Source organism: Odocoileus virginianus, chromosome X (genome assembly GCF_023699985.2).
Source record: "Odocoileus virginianus isolate 20LAN1187 ecotype Illinois chromosome X, Ovbor_1.2, whole genome shotgun sequence".
In the NCBI taxonomy this organism is placed as follows: domain Eukaryota; kingdom Metazoa; phylum Chordata; class Mammalia; order Artiodactyla; family Cervidae; genus Odocoileus; species Odocoileus virginianus.
Genome location: NC_069708.1, coordinates 36,922,297 through 36,934,118, shown reverse-complemented (window position 1 = coordinate 36,934,118; position 11,822 = coordinate 36,922,297).

Below are 11,822 nucleotides of genomic sequence, written 5' to 3'. Positions count from 1 at the left end.
CCCCTGGCGCTCATCTTTGGTTTTGGCCTCACCTCTGTAGACTGCCTTCTGGTGGCATCTGTTACCCAACCATTGAAAAGGAGAGAAAGCAGCAGCTTATAAGTGCTCACTTGTTCAGTTGGGCAGGAAAGCGGGAGGGATATGGCAAACACAATCGGAATGTGTGAGGAGTGCCTGCAGTGGCAGAGGCCTGGGGGAAGTTGCTACAGGCTGAAGCAGGTGCGCTCTCGCATGGGAACTGGCCCAAACTCATGTATCTCTCAGCAGTGCTAAACTGCATTGGCTCCCAGGGAAAGTATGAGCAGTCACCTTTCCTTGCTCACAGCTTGGTGGCATCTGTGACTTCAGCAGCGTCTTGTCTCCTGACTATGGCACTCATGCAGGGTTTGACAGTATCCAACTTGCCCTCCTTTGGAGTCACAGACTGCAACTGTGGCCTGTCTTGCCTCTAGCACTTGCTAAGGTCTGCTGTCTGCCATCTGCAAGCCAGCCACAGAATTAGAGGATCCCCCTCAGCGATGATCTCTTGCCTCTCTGACTGTCCCAAACTCTTGTCTGGACTCCCTCAGCTGTGTCAGACTAGTTTCCTAGGAGTATCTTCATGGCAGCAACCCCAGTCCCCTCCCTGGCCTCTGACCTCCGAAGCCTGAGCCTCAGTACTCAGCCCTTACTTGCCACAGTCGGTGTGTAAACATGCATCTCAGGCTGGGAAGTGCTGGTTGTTACTGATATCTGTAGTGAATTCTCTCTGCTTTGCCTTTCATTCATCTGTTGCAGTGCTCCACTCTAAAGTTTCGAATTTCCCCCTGTCCCTACCCTTGAGGGTGTTTCCTCAAGTGTTTCCTCAAGTGTGAAAACTTTTCCTCCTTCACAGCTCCCTCCAGAGGCACAGGTCTCTTCTCAATTCCTCTGTCCTTTTAATTTTTTTCCTTATATCTTTTGCCCTATCCCATTAGGTAGAGATTAAAGTGCCTTTTTGCAAGTCTGGGGTCTTCTGCCAACATTCAGTAGGTGTTCTGTAGGAGCTGTTCCACATGCAGATATATTTTTTTGTGTATTTGTGGGGAAGAAGATAATCTCCATGTCTTACTGTGCCATCTTGAACAGCCGCTCTTGAAGCTGTAAATTCTTTAAGCCTCAAATGAAATGGGAATAATATCTGCCCTGATTGCCTTTCACAGTGGTTTTGAGAATCCTGAACTAGTTTTAAAAGCATTTTGTAACTTACAAAGCAATACAGAAAAAAAATATTAACATCTATTAATACTCACTGGTTGCCTATTCTTCAACACTGTAATAGGCTTGGGAGTGGGCATATGGAAAGGAATATTTTCACTGATTTCAAGGAGCTTGTCATATTTTTAAAAATTAGGCTTAAAGAGTTAAAAGGTAACATACAAGAAAACATAAAATTGAGTGTTAAATATTATGGTGTAGTTACTCAGGGATTGGTGAGGAGTTGTTTGGAGGGGGCCTAAATAAGGAAGGGAACTTCCTGGTAGCTCAGTTGATAAGAATCCACCTGCAATGCAAGAAGAAATCCCGGTTTGATTCCTGGGTGGGGAAGATCCACTGGAGATGAGATAGGCTACCCACTCCAGTATTCTGGCCTGGAGAATTCCATGGACTCTATAGTTCATGGGGTCGCAAAGAGTCAGTCATGACTGAACAACTTTCACTTTCACTTTCAAATAAGGGGCAGTTGTCAAAAGAAGCTTTGCATAAAAGAGTAGGTTTGATTTGATTGTATCCAGCCAAGAATTCATTCCTCATGGCCACCAAAAGATTATGTGGGGGAAAAAAACATGATTTGTCTTCATAGGTTTAAAGATAGCACCCAAATAATTTCCTAACTTTCCTTAAGGCATAGTTTATTACATATCTGTCTCTTGAGAACTTATTCAATTACAGCTTGAACATTTTTATATTTTCTGTCTTCATTCACATAATTAATATTGAATCCATATTATTGCCAGGAATTGTGCTGGCTCCTAGGTTCTCTGACCTCCTGAAGCAAGTGTAATTAATTTAATGTCCTCTGTGTATATTCATATAATGTTAGGCCTGAAGACCTTAAAGTTGTGTTGTTAGTCACTCAGTCATGTCCAACTCTTTGCTACCCCATTCACTGTAGCCTGCCAGGCTCCTCCATACATTGGATTTTCCAGGCAAGAATACTGGAATGGGTTGCCAGTTCCCTCTCCAAGAGATCTTCCAGACGCAGGGATCGAACCCAGGTCTCCTGAATTGCAGGCAGATGTTTTACCATCTGAGCTACCAGGGAAGCCTGACCTTAAAGACCTTAAAATTTCTCTTGATCAAATCTCTCATTGTAAAAAGAAGGAAAATTGGGCTCACAGAGATGACATCACTTACCCAAGATCTCACAGATGATAAAAGGCAAAGCCAGGATTAGATCCTAGGTCTCTCCTACCCAAATCACTGTGTTTTTCATCATACTAGATTATAGAATTGTACCTTATCTTACTGATTCTAAACTACCTCTTTAAGACAATGGTTTTCAAACTTAAAACTATATATGAATTATTGGGGAGGGAGTTTAAAATGCAATTTCTTAATCCTCTAAGCCAGAGGTTCTAGAAACTTAAGACTTGGGGTTTGCTTTGTTTGAGGTTTTGTTGCTTATTTTCTTGCTTTTTTACTTTCTCAACCTGGTGATTTACCCACGTGATTGTGAGGTATTTACACAGATCACACTTGGAGAAACTTTATATTAAAGCTTTAAAGTAGTGACTATACATAGTTTCATTTTTTTGTGATTTGTTGTTACTCATTAATAATCTTCATAATTTTAAGGATTTAATTGATCTGTATCAGTCTTGGTCTTTGCAGATATTAAAGCCTACACTTTAAGTTCTTTTCTTACATTGAAGTCTTATAGCCTTGAATTTTTTAGTTCCTCCATCATAGACTGAGTCAGTTGCTCATCAATCAATACCTGTCTGAGGTTTGCAGAAAATTAGAAATGATTCAGTGTTAGAACAGAACTGGTGCCTAGTGCAGGCCCTAAAACCATGTCTTGATGACAATAGATGTAGGGTTCTAAATAAGAGGAAGGCATCCGAGGTGACAAAACCCACTGAAATGTTGTGAAGTAATTAGCCTCCAACTAATAAAAATAAATGAAAAGAAAAAAAAAAGTCTATCTAAGGCAACACACATACACACACAACAACAACAATCCACAAATTAGAGTGGCACTAACTAATGAATCAAATTCTAGGAAAATAATTGGGTCATCTGTTGCTGGTAGGTGGGATAACTATATGTGAAAATATCATTAATGTTGGTGTCTCTGTCTCTCTCTTTGGAGCTTTTTCTTTACCACCTCCTTCTTGAATCTAAGAGTGTCAAGAGGCATGGTTCCCTGCTGACCTCCTCTCAGACACATCCTTTCAGTATATTATACTGTGCAGCCAGCTGATGGCTGATCTGACTGATTTGGGCTCAGGAAATAGATCCTTATTAAGTTTCCAGTTTAAACTTGTTTTCTAATCAGTTTTACACTAATCTCAGCCCTAGGTTTTTACAAATCCAGTAAATAATACAAACATACTTCACTTTCTCATTTACCATTATTTCTCATATGATTTTTCCTTCAGTGACCTCAAGGTGGGGGAAGGGTATGGCGATTGTTGTGGTGGAGTTTGGGTATTCTTGAGTCTCCATAACACTTCAAAGCTTAACAGTAGCAGCTAAATAAAGATTGAATATCATTGAACTTCTTTTATTATGAGAGTATTAAGTTGTCCAAAGTCTTAGAGTTACATAAGAACTCAGGAGCCAGTATAGAACCCAACAGTCTTGTGTTCACTGTCTTAAACACTTTGTACAAGGCAATTACACATGCTAAGCAGTCATTTGAGGTTCCCTAGTCCCACAGTCAGTAGTACTTGTGAGTTTTCATTTATTATTATTATTTCTTTCACTTACCAGAAACAAAATGGAATCACAACATACAATATTTAGAAAACTGACATTCTCACATTTTATCTTAAGGGCTGGAGGGCTTTTTTTAATTAAAAAGTATAATTGCTGATAATAATAATGATAATGTGAAGAATAACAAAAAAGGAACCTACCTGTGCATTATTTCAATTCACATAAGGATTTTATTCTTTTAAAATTATTTTTAATTAAAGGATAAATGCTTTACAGAATTGTGTTGGTTTCTGCCAAATATAAACATGCATCAAATATAGATATAAATATGTCTCATTTCTCTTGAACCTTCCTCCCCATCCCACCCCTCTAAGCTGTTGCAGAGCCCAGGTTTGAGTTCCCTGAGTCATACAGCAAATTCCCATTGACTGTTTGTTTTACATATGGTAGTGTAAGTTTCTATGCAACTCCATCCATACATCCCACCCTCTCTTTCCTCCCCCTGCCCCGTGTGCATAAGTCTGTTCTCTATGTATGTGTCTCCATTGCTGCCCTGCAAATAATTTCATCAGTATCATCTTTCTAGATTCCATATATACGCACTAGTATATGATATTTGTTTTTCTGTTTTTTACTTACTTGATTCTGTAAAATAAGCTCTAGACCACCTCATTAGAACTGACTCAAATGCTTTCCTTTTTATGGCTGAGTAATATTCCATGGTATATATGTGCCAGAGCTTCTTTATCCATTCATCTGTTGATGGACATCTAGGTTGCTTCCATGTTCTAGCTACTTTAAATAGTGCTACAATGAACGTTGGGATTACATGTGTCTTCTTCAACTTTTTATTTGCTCAAGGGATAAGTCTAGGAGTGGGATTTCTGGGTCATATAGTGGTTTTATTCCTAGCTTTTCAAAGGAATCTCCATATTGTCTTCCATTGTGATTGTATCAATGTACATTCCCAACAACATTGCACACACCCTCTCCAGCATTTATTGTTGGCAGACTTTTTGATGATGGGCATTCTGACCAGCATGAGGTGATATCTCATTGCTGTTTTGATTTGTATTTTTCTAATAATGAGTGACATTGAGCATCTATTCATGTGTTTGTTAGACATCTGTATGTTTTCTTTGGAGAAATGTCTGCTTATCTCTTTTTCCCGCTTTTTGATTGGGTTGTTTGTTTTTATGGTATTGAGTTGTATGAGCAGCTTGTATATTTTTGAAATTAATCCTTTGTTGTTTCACCTGTTATTATTTTCTCCCATTCTGAGGGGTATATTTTCACCTTGTTTATAGTTTCCTTTGCTGTGCAAAAGCCTTATGTTTAATTAGGTCCCACTTGTTTAATTCTGTTTTTATTTCCATTATTTTAGGAGGTGGGTCATAGAAGATATTGCTTTGATTTATGTCATAAAGTGTTCTGCCTATGTTTTACTGTAAGGGTCTTATAGTTTTTGGTCTTACATTTGGGTTTTTAATCCATTTTGAGTTTACCTTTATGTAGGGTGTAGGAGGGCTTCCCTGGTGGCTCAGATGTTAAAGAATCCACCTGCAATGCAGGAGACCTGCGTTAGATCCGTGGGTTGGGACGATGCCCTGGAGAAGGAAATGGCTACATACTTCAGTATTCTTGCCTGGAGAATCCCTCTGGACAGAGAAATCTGGCAGGCTACCACCCATGAGGTCACAAAGAATCAGACACAACTGAGTGACTAAGCACACAGAGCATATAGTGTTAGGAAATGTTCTAATTTTATTCTTCTACATATAGCTGTACAGTTTTCCCAGCACCACTTACTGAAGAGGCTATCTTTGTCCCATTGTATATTCTTGTCTCCTTTGTCAAAAATAAGATACCCACCAGTGTATGGGTTTGTCTCTGGGCTTTCTATCTTGTTCTATTGGTCTATATTTCTGTTTTTGTGCCAGTACCATTCTGTCTTGATGATTCTAGCTTTGTAGTGTAGTCTGAAGTCAGGAAGGTTGATTCCTCCAACTCTATTCTCCTTTCTTAAGATTGCTTTGACTATTTGGGGTCTTTTGTATTTCCATATGAATTGTGACATTTTTTGTTCTAGTTTTGTGAAAAATGTCATTGGTAATTTGATAGGAATCGCATTGAATCTATAGGTTACATTTTGTAGTACAGGCATTTTCAGAGCATTGATTCTTCCTACCCAGGAACATGGAATATCTCTCCAACGGTTTATGCCATCTTTGATTTCTTTCATTAGTGTCTTATAGTTTTCTTTATATAGTTCTTCTGTTTCCTTTGGTAAGCTTATTTCTAAATATTTTCTTATTTTTTTTGCAATGGTGAATGGGAATGACTCCTTAATTTCCCTCTCTGATTTTTGATTGCTAACATATAGGAATGCAAGTGATTTCTATGTACTGATTTTTAAAATTATTTATTTTAATTGGAGGCTAATTGCTTTAAATATTGTGGTGGTTTTTGCCATATTGACATGAATCAGTTATGGGTGAACATGTGTCCCCCATCCCGAACCCCCTCCCACCTTGTTCCCCATTCCATAGCCCTGGGTTGTCCTAGTGCACTGGCTTTGAGTGCCCTGATTCATGCATTGAACTTGGACTGACCATCTATTACACATATGGTAATATTTGCTTTATTGACTATGCTAAAGCCTTTGAGTGTGTGGATCACAGTAAAGTGTGGAAAACTCTGGAAGACATGGGCATACGAGACCACCTGACCTGCCTCTTGAGAAACCTATATGCAGGTCAGGAAGCAACAGTTAGGACTGGACATGGAACAACAGACTGGTTCCAAATAGGAAAAGGAGTACGTCAAGGCTGTATATTCTCACCCTGCTTATTTAACTTGTATCAGAGTACATCATGAGAAACGCTGGGCTGGAAGAAGCACAAGCTGGAATCAGCCCGTCTAGTCAAGGTTATGGTTTTTCCAATGGTCATGTATGAATCCGAGACTTGGACGATGAAGAAAGCTGAGCGCCAAAGGATTGATGCTTTTAAACTGTGGTGTTGGAGAAGACTCTTGAGAGTGCCTTGGACTGCAAGGAGATCCAACCAGTACATCCTAAAGGAGATCAGTCCTGGGTGTTCATTGGAAGGACAGATGCTGAAGCTGAAATTCCAATATTTTGGCCACCTCATGCAAAGAGTTGACTCGTTGGAAAAGACCCTGATGCTAGGAGGGATTGGGGGCAGGAGGAGAAGGCAATGGCAGAGGATGAGATGGCTGGATGGCATCACCAACTCGATGGACATGAGTTTGAGTAAACTCATGAGTTGGTGATGGACAGGGAGGCCTGGCGTGTTGGGATTCATGGGGTCGCAAAGAGTTGGACACGACTGAGCGACTGAACTGAACTGAACTGAATATACACGTTTCAATGCCATTCTGTCAAATCATCCCACCCTCGCCTTCTCCCAGAGTCCAAAAGTCTATTTTTTATATCTGTGTCTCTTTTGCCATCTCACATACAGGGTCATCATTACCATCTTTCTAAATTCCGTATATATGTGTTAATATACTGTATTGGTGTTTTCCTTTCTGAATTACTTCACTCTGTATAATAGGCTCCAGTTTCATACCCCTTATTAGAACTGATTCAAACGCATTCTTTTTAATAGCTGAGTAATATTTCATTGTAATATTCCATGGATAATTTCTTATCCATTCATTTGCTGATGGACATCTAGGTTGCTTCCATGTCCTAACTATTGTAAACAGTGCTGCAACAAACATTGGGGTACACGTGGCTCTTTCAATTCTGGTTTCCTTGGTGTGTATGACCAGCAGGGGGATTGCTGGGTCGTATGGCACTTCATCCACTGGATCATCGAAAAAGCAAGATAATTCCAGAAAAAACATCTATTTTTGCTTTATTGACTACAACAAAACCTTCGACTGTGTGGATCACAATAAACTGCGGAAAATTCTGAAAGAGATGGACATGCCAGACCACCTGACCTGCCTCTTGAGAAACCTGTATGCAGGTCAGGAAGCAACAGTTAGAACTGGACATGGAACAGCAGACTGGTTCCAAATAGGAAAAGGAGTACGTCAAGGCTGTATATTCTCACCCTGCTTATTTAACTTGTATGCAGAGTACATCATGAGAAACGCTGGGCTAGAGGAAGCACAAGCAGGAATCAAGATTGCTGAGCGAAATATCAATAACCTCAGATATGCAGATGACACCACTCTATGGCAGAAAGTGAAGAGGAACTAAGAAGCCTCTTGATTAAAGTGAAAGAAGAAAGTGAAAAAGTTGGCTTAAAGCTTAACTTTCAGAAAACTAAGATCATGGTATCTGGTCCCATCACCTCATGGGAAATAGATGGGGAGAGAGTGGAAACAGTGTCAGACTTTATTTTGGGGGGTCTCCAAAATCACTGCATATGGTAATTGCAGCCATGAAATTAAAAGACGCTTACTCCTTGGAAGGAAAGTTATGACCAACCTAGACAGCATATTAAAAAGCAGAGACATTAGTTTGCCAACAAAGGTCTGTCTAGTCAAGACTATGGTTTTTCCAGTGGTCATGTATGGATGTGAGAGTTGGACTGTGAAGAAAGCTGAGCACCGAAAAATTGATGCTTTTGAACTGTTGTGTTGGAGAAGACTCTTGAGGGTGCCTTGGACTGCAAGGAGATCCAACCAGTCCATCCTAAAGAAGATCAGTCCTGGGTGTTCACTGGAAGGACCGATGCTGAAGCTGAAACTCCAATACTTTGGCCACCTCATGCGAAGGGTTGACTCATTGGAAAAGACTATGATGCTGGGAAGGATTGGGGACAGGAGGAGAAGGGGATGACGGAGGATGAGATGGTTGGATGGCATCACTGACTCGATGGACTTGGGTTTGAGTGAACCCCGGGAGTTCGTGATGGACAGGGAGGCCTGGCATGCTATGCTTCACTGGGTCAGAAAGAGTCGGACACTACTGAGTGACTGAACTGAACTGATATGTTAATACATTTGTTTTCTATACTCATTCTAGATATTGCATGTAAATGTCCTAAAAATAAATATGTGACCTTGTGGAAAGAAAACACAGAACTCTTAGTACCTGACATGGTATGTGAATAGGTACCTACTCTTTAAATGCTTGTTTTATAGATAGATTCAGAGATAGATGAATGAATGGATGGGTAAAGATGAGAGACATCAAGCTCTCAGTTCTACATAAGAGTGTGTACAAAGAGGAGACTATTTTAAACAGATTTGGCTTGCATTTTCATTTATTTAAATGTTCAGTAGTAGTAAAATAAAGCAACAACTCCCATTCTCAAATGTTTTGCAGATGGATGTATGTGTGTGTATCTGCATATGTGTGTGGAAATGAAGTGGAACTAAAATGAAGAGATAAAAATCCCATTATTGAGATCTGCTAAAAAAAAAAAAGAGGATAATTATCATGTTCACATATATTCCTATAAAAATGCATTGGTACTACCCATGAAATTAGCCAACCAGCTGATTCTGAATGTAGTCACTTTCTCCTTAAATCTTTCTTCCGATTATTAGTCTTTTGGAAGCATTTGCTCAAGCTCTCATTTACATTTTCTTAACTAGAGTTTGATACTATTTTATTTGTGCTGCTTTTCTGATGGCTGATAGTAAAGAACCTGCCTGCAACATGGGAGACCTGAGTTCGATCCCTGGGTCGGGAAGATTCCCTAGAGAAGGAAATGACAACTCACTTCAGGATTCTTGCCTGGAGATCTTCATGAACAGAGGCTACAGTCCATGGGGTCATGACTGAGCTACTAACACTTTCACTTTCACAAACATGATAAAATATGAATATCTGATCAAAGATTTGAAGGTCACACAACAAAAGGAAATGTCTTATTTTCACCGTTCCCTGTTTTATAAGGAAAGCTGAGCACAGAAGAATTGATGGTTTTGAACTGTGGTGTTGGAGAAGACACTTGAGAGTCCCTTGACTGCAAGGAGATCCAACCAGTCCATCTTAAAGGAAATCAGTCCTGGGTGTTCATTGGAAGGTCTGATGTTGAAGCCGAAACTCCAATATTTTGGCCACCTCATGCGAAGAGCTGACACATTTGAAAAGACCCTGATGTTGGGAAAGATTGAAGGCAGGAAGAAAAGGGGACGACAGAGGATGAGATGGTTAGATGGCATCACCGACTCAATGGACATGAGTTTGAGTAAACTCTGGGAGTTGGTGATCGACAGGGAAGCCTGGTGTGCTGCAGTTCATGGGGTCACAAAGAGTCGGACATAACTGAGTGACTGAACTGAACTGTTTTATCTGAGATTTTCCATTGCTGGCAAAAAAGAAAAGCAAAAACAAAAAACAAAGATTCTCCAAACATGTCAAAATTGTTTTCTACAGGATCAGAAAAGATTTTTGAATAAAACCAAACTCTAGGACCCTATGTTTTGTTATAACTGAATTTTAAACTAAAATAGCAATGACCACAGCATTAAAAGGTCAGGAAATAATGGGTTCAGACTGACTTCTATGTCATCGAGTCTAACTCCTTGCATCCCAGAAATGTTGTAAAAAATTCCCCTTTCTTCAGACAAATAATGTTTGGCTGGATTATTCTGCTATTTGAAGTCCTCCCTAGTATCGTCTCAACCATTTTCTCTTCTGTATCCTAAGCTCCAGTTATGTTCAACTATCTGGACTTTCCAAATGTACCTAAGCTTTCTTACCTTTTATGCTTTGCTCACAAGACTACTTTTGTTTAAAATATTTTCACATCATCTCTACTAGCCCACATTCTGCCCATATTTCAAGATCCAGGTCAAATGCCAACTCCATGAAATCTTGTAGAGTCATGTAGAAACTTGTTTATAACTCTATCAACTTTCTGTTCACACTCTGCTTTCTAAGTTAGATGTCAGCTCATTTTCTTTTCACCTTTGCATCCTCTGGTGTCTTGCTCATAGTAGGAACTCAGTAAATATTTGTTGAATACCAATTTAAGTACTGCATTTTTCCTAGGTATAGCCAATCATTACTTCAACAAACATTTCCTGGGGATACAGCATTGAACATCACAGACATCTCTGTCTTTTGAAAGCTTTCATTCTAGTTAAAGAGATACAAAATAATCAATATATTATTTAGGGAGTGATAAAGTGCTAAGAAGAATGTTGGAAACTCCTTGACAGCAGAGAAGGTATCAGATTCAGCTTTATTTCACTATAGTGCCAATAAATATATGTTGAAAGTTTTGAATGGCTTCATTTTAATAAAAAATGAACTAATAACAATACCTTATGTTTTTATAGCATTTAGCTATTTCAAAGTGTGTTTCCAGCTTTTCTGATTTGGTCTTCACATGCTTGTAGACTAGATATGATTGTTAGTATTTTCATTTCATAGATAAGGCCTAGAAAGATTTTTATTTCATGTAAAAAAAAAAAAGATTCTCTTTGGGTCTTTCATTCATTTATTCATTCAAGAAATATTTGTTGACAGCCTGCTTTGTGAAGGAGATATAATGCTGAATAATACATGTTCCTAAGGAGTTTTAATTAAAAAAGGGAAAGGGGTAGAATTAACTATAACCAAAAATAATATGACCTCAGTATCCTAAGAAAGGTATCAATGAAGCATTCTGGCAGTTCAGAGGAGGGAGCGTTTGCCTTTGAGGAAAATAAAAGCTTTAGGAAATAGTTGGGCATTTAAGCTGGGTCTGAATTTCCCCTCATTTATAATGTGAGGACATAATCTCAGATGAGTTCCCACAGAGAGAACTAGTTCTGCCATTTATATCTGGCATATTACATGAGACATGACTATAAAGTGGTAGGACTGATTTCCTCATGTGGATCATAAATTGGCTTTGCTGGAAGCTCCAAAAGAGAAATTCTTGCATTGGTTAGAGCATAGGCAGCATCATTAGAATAAATATATAGCTCTCAGAGTTATT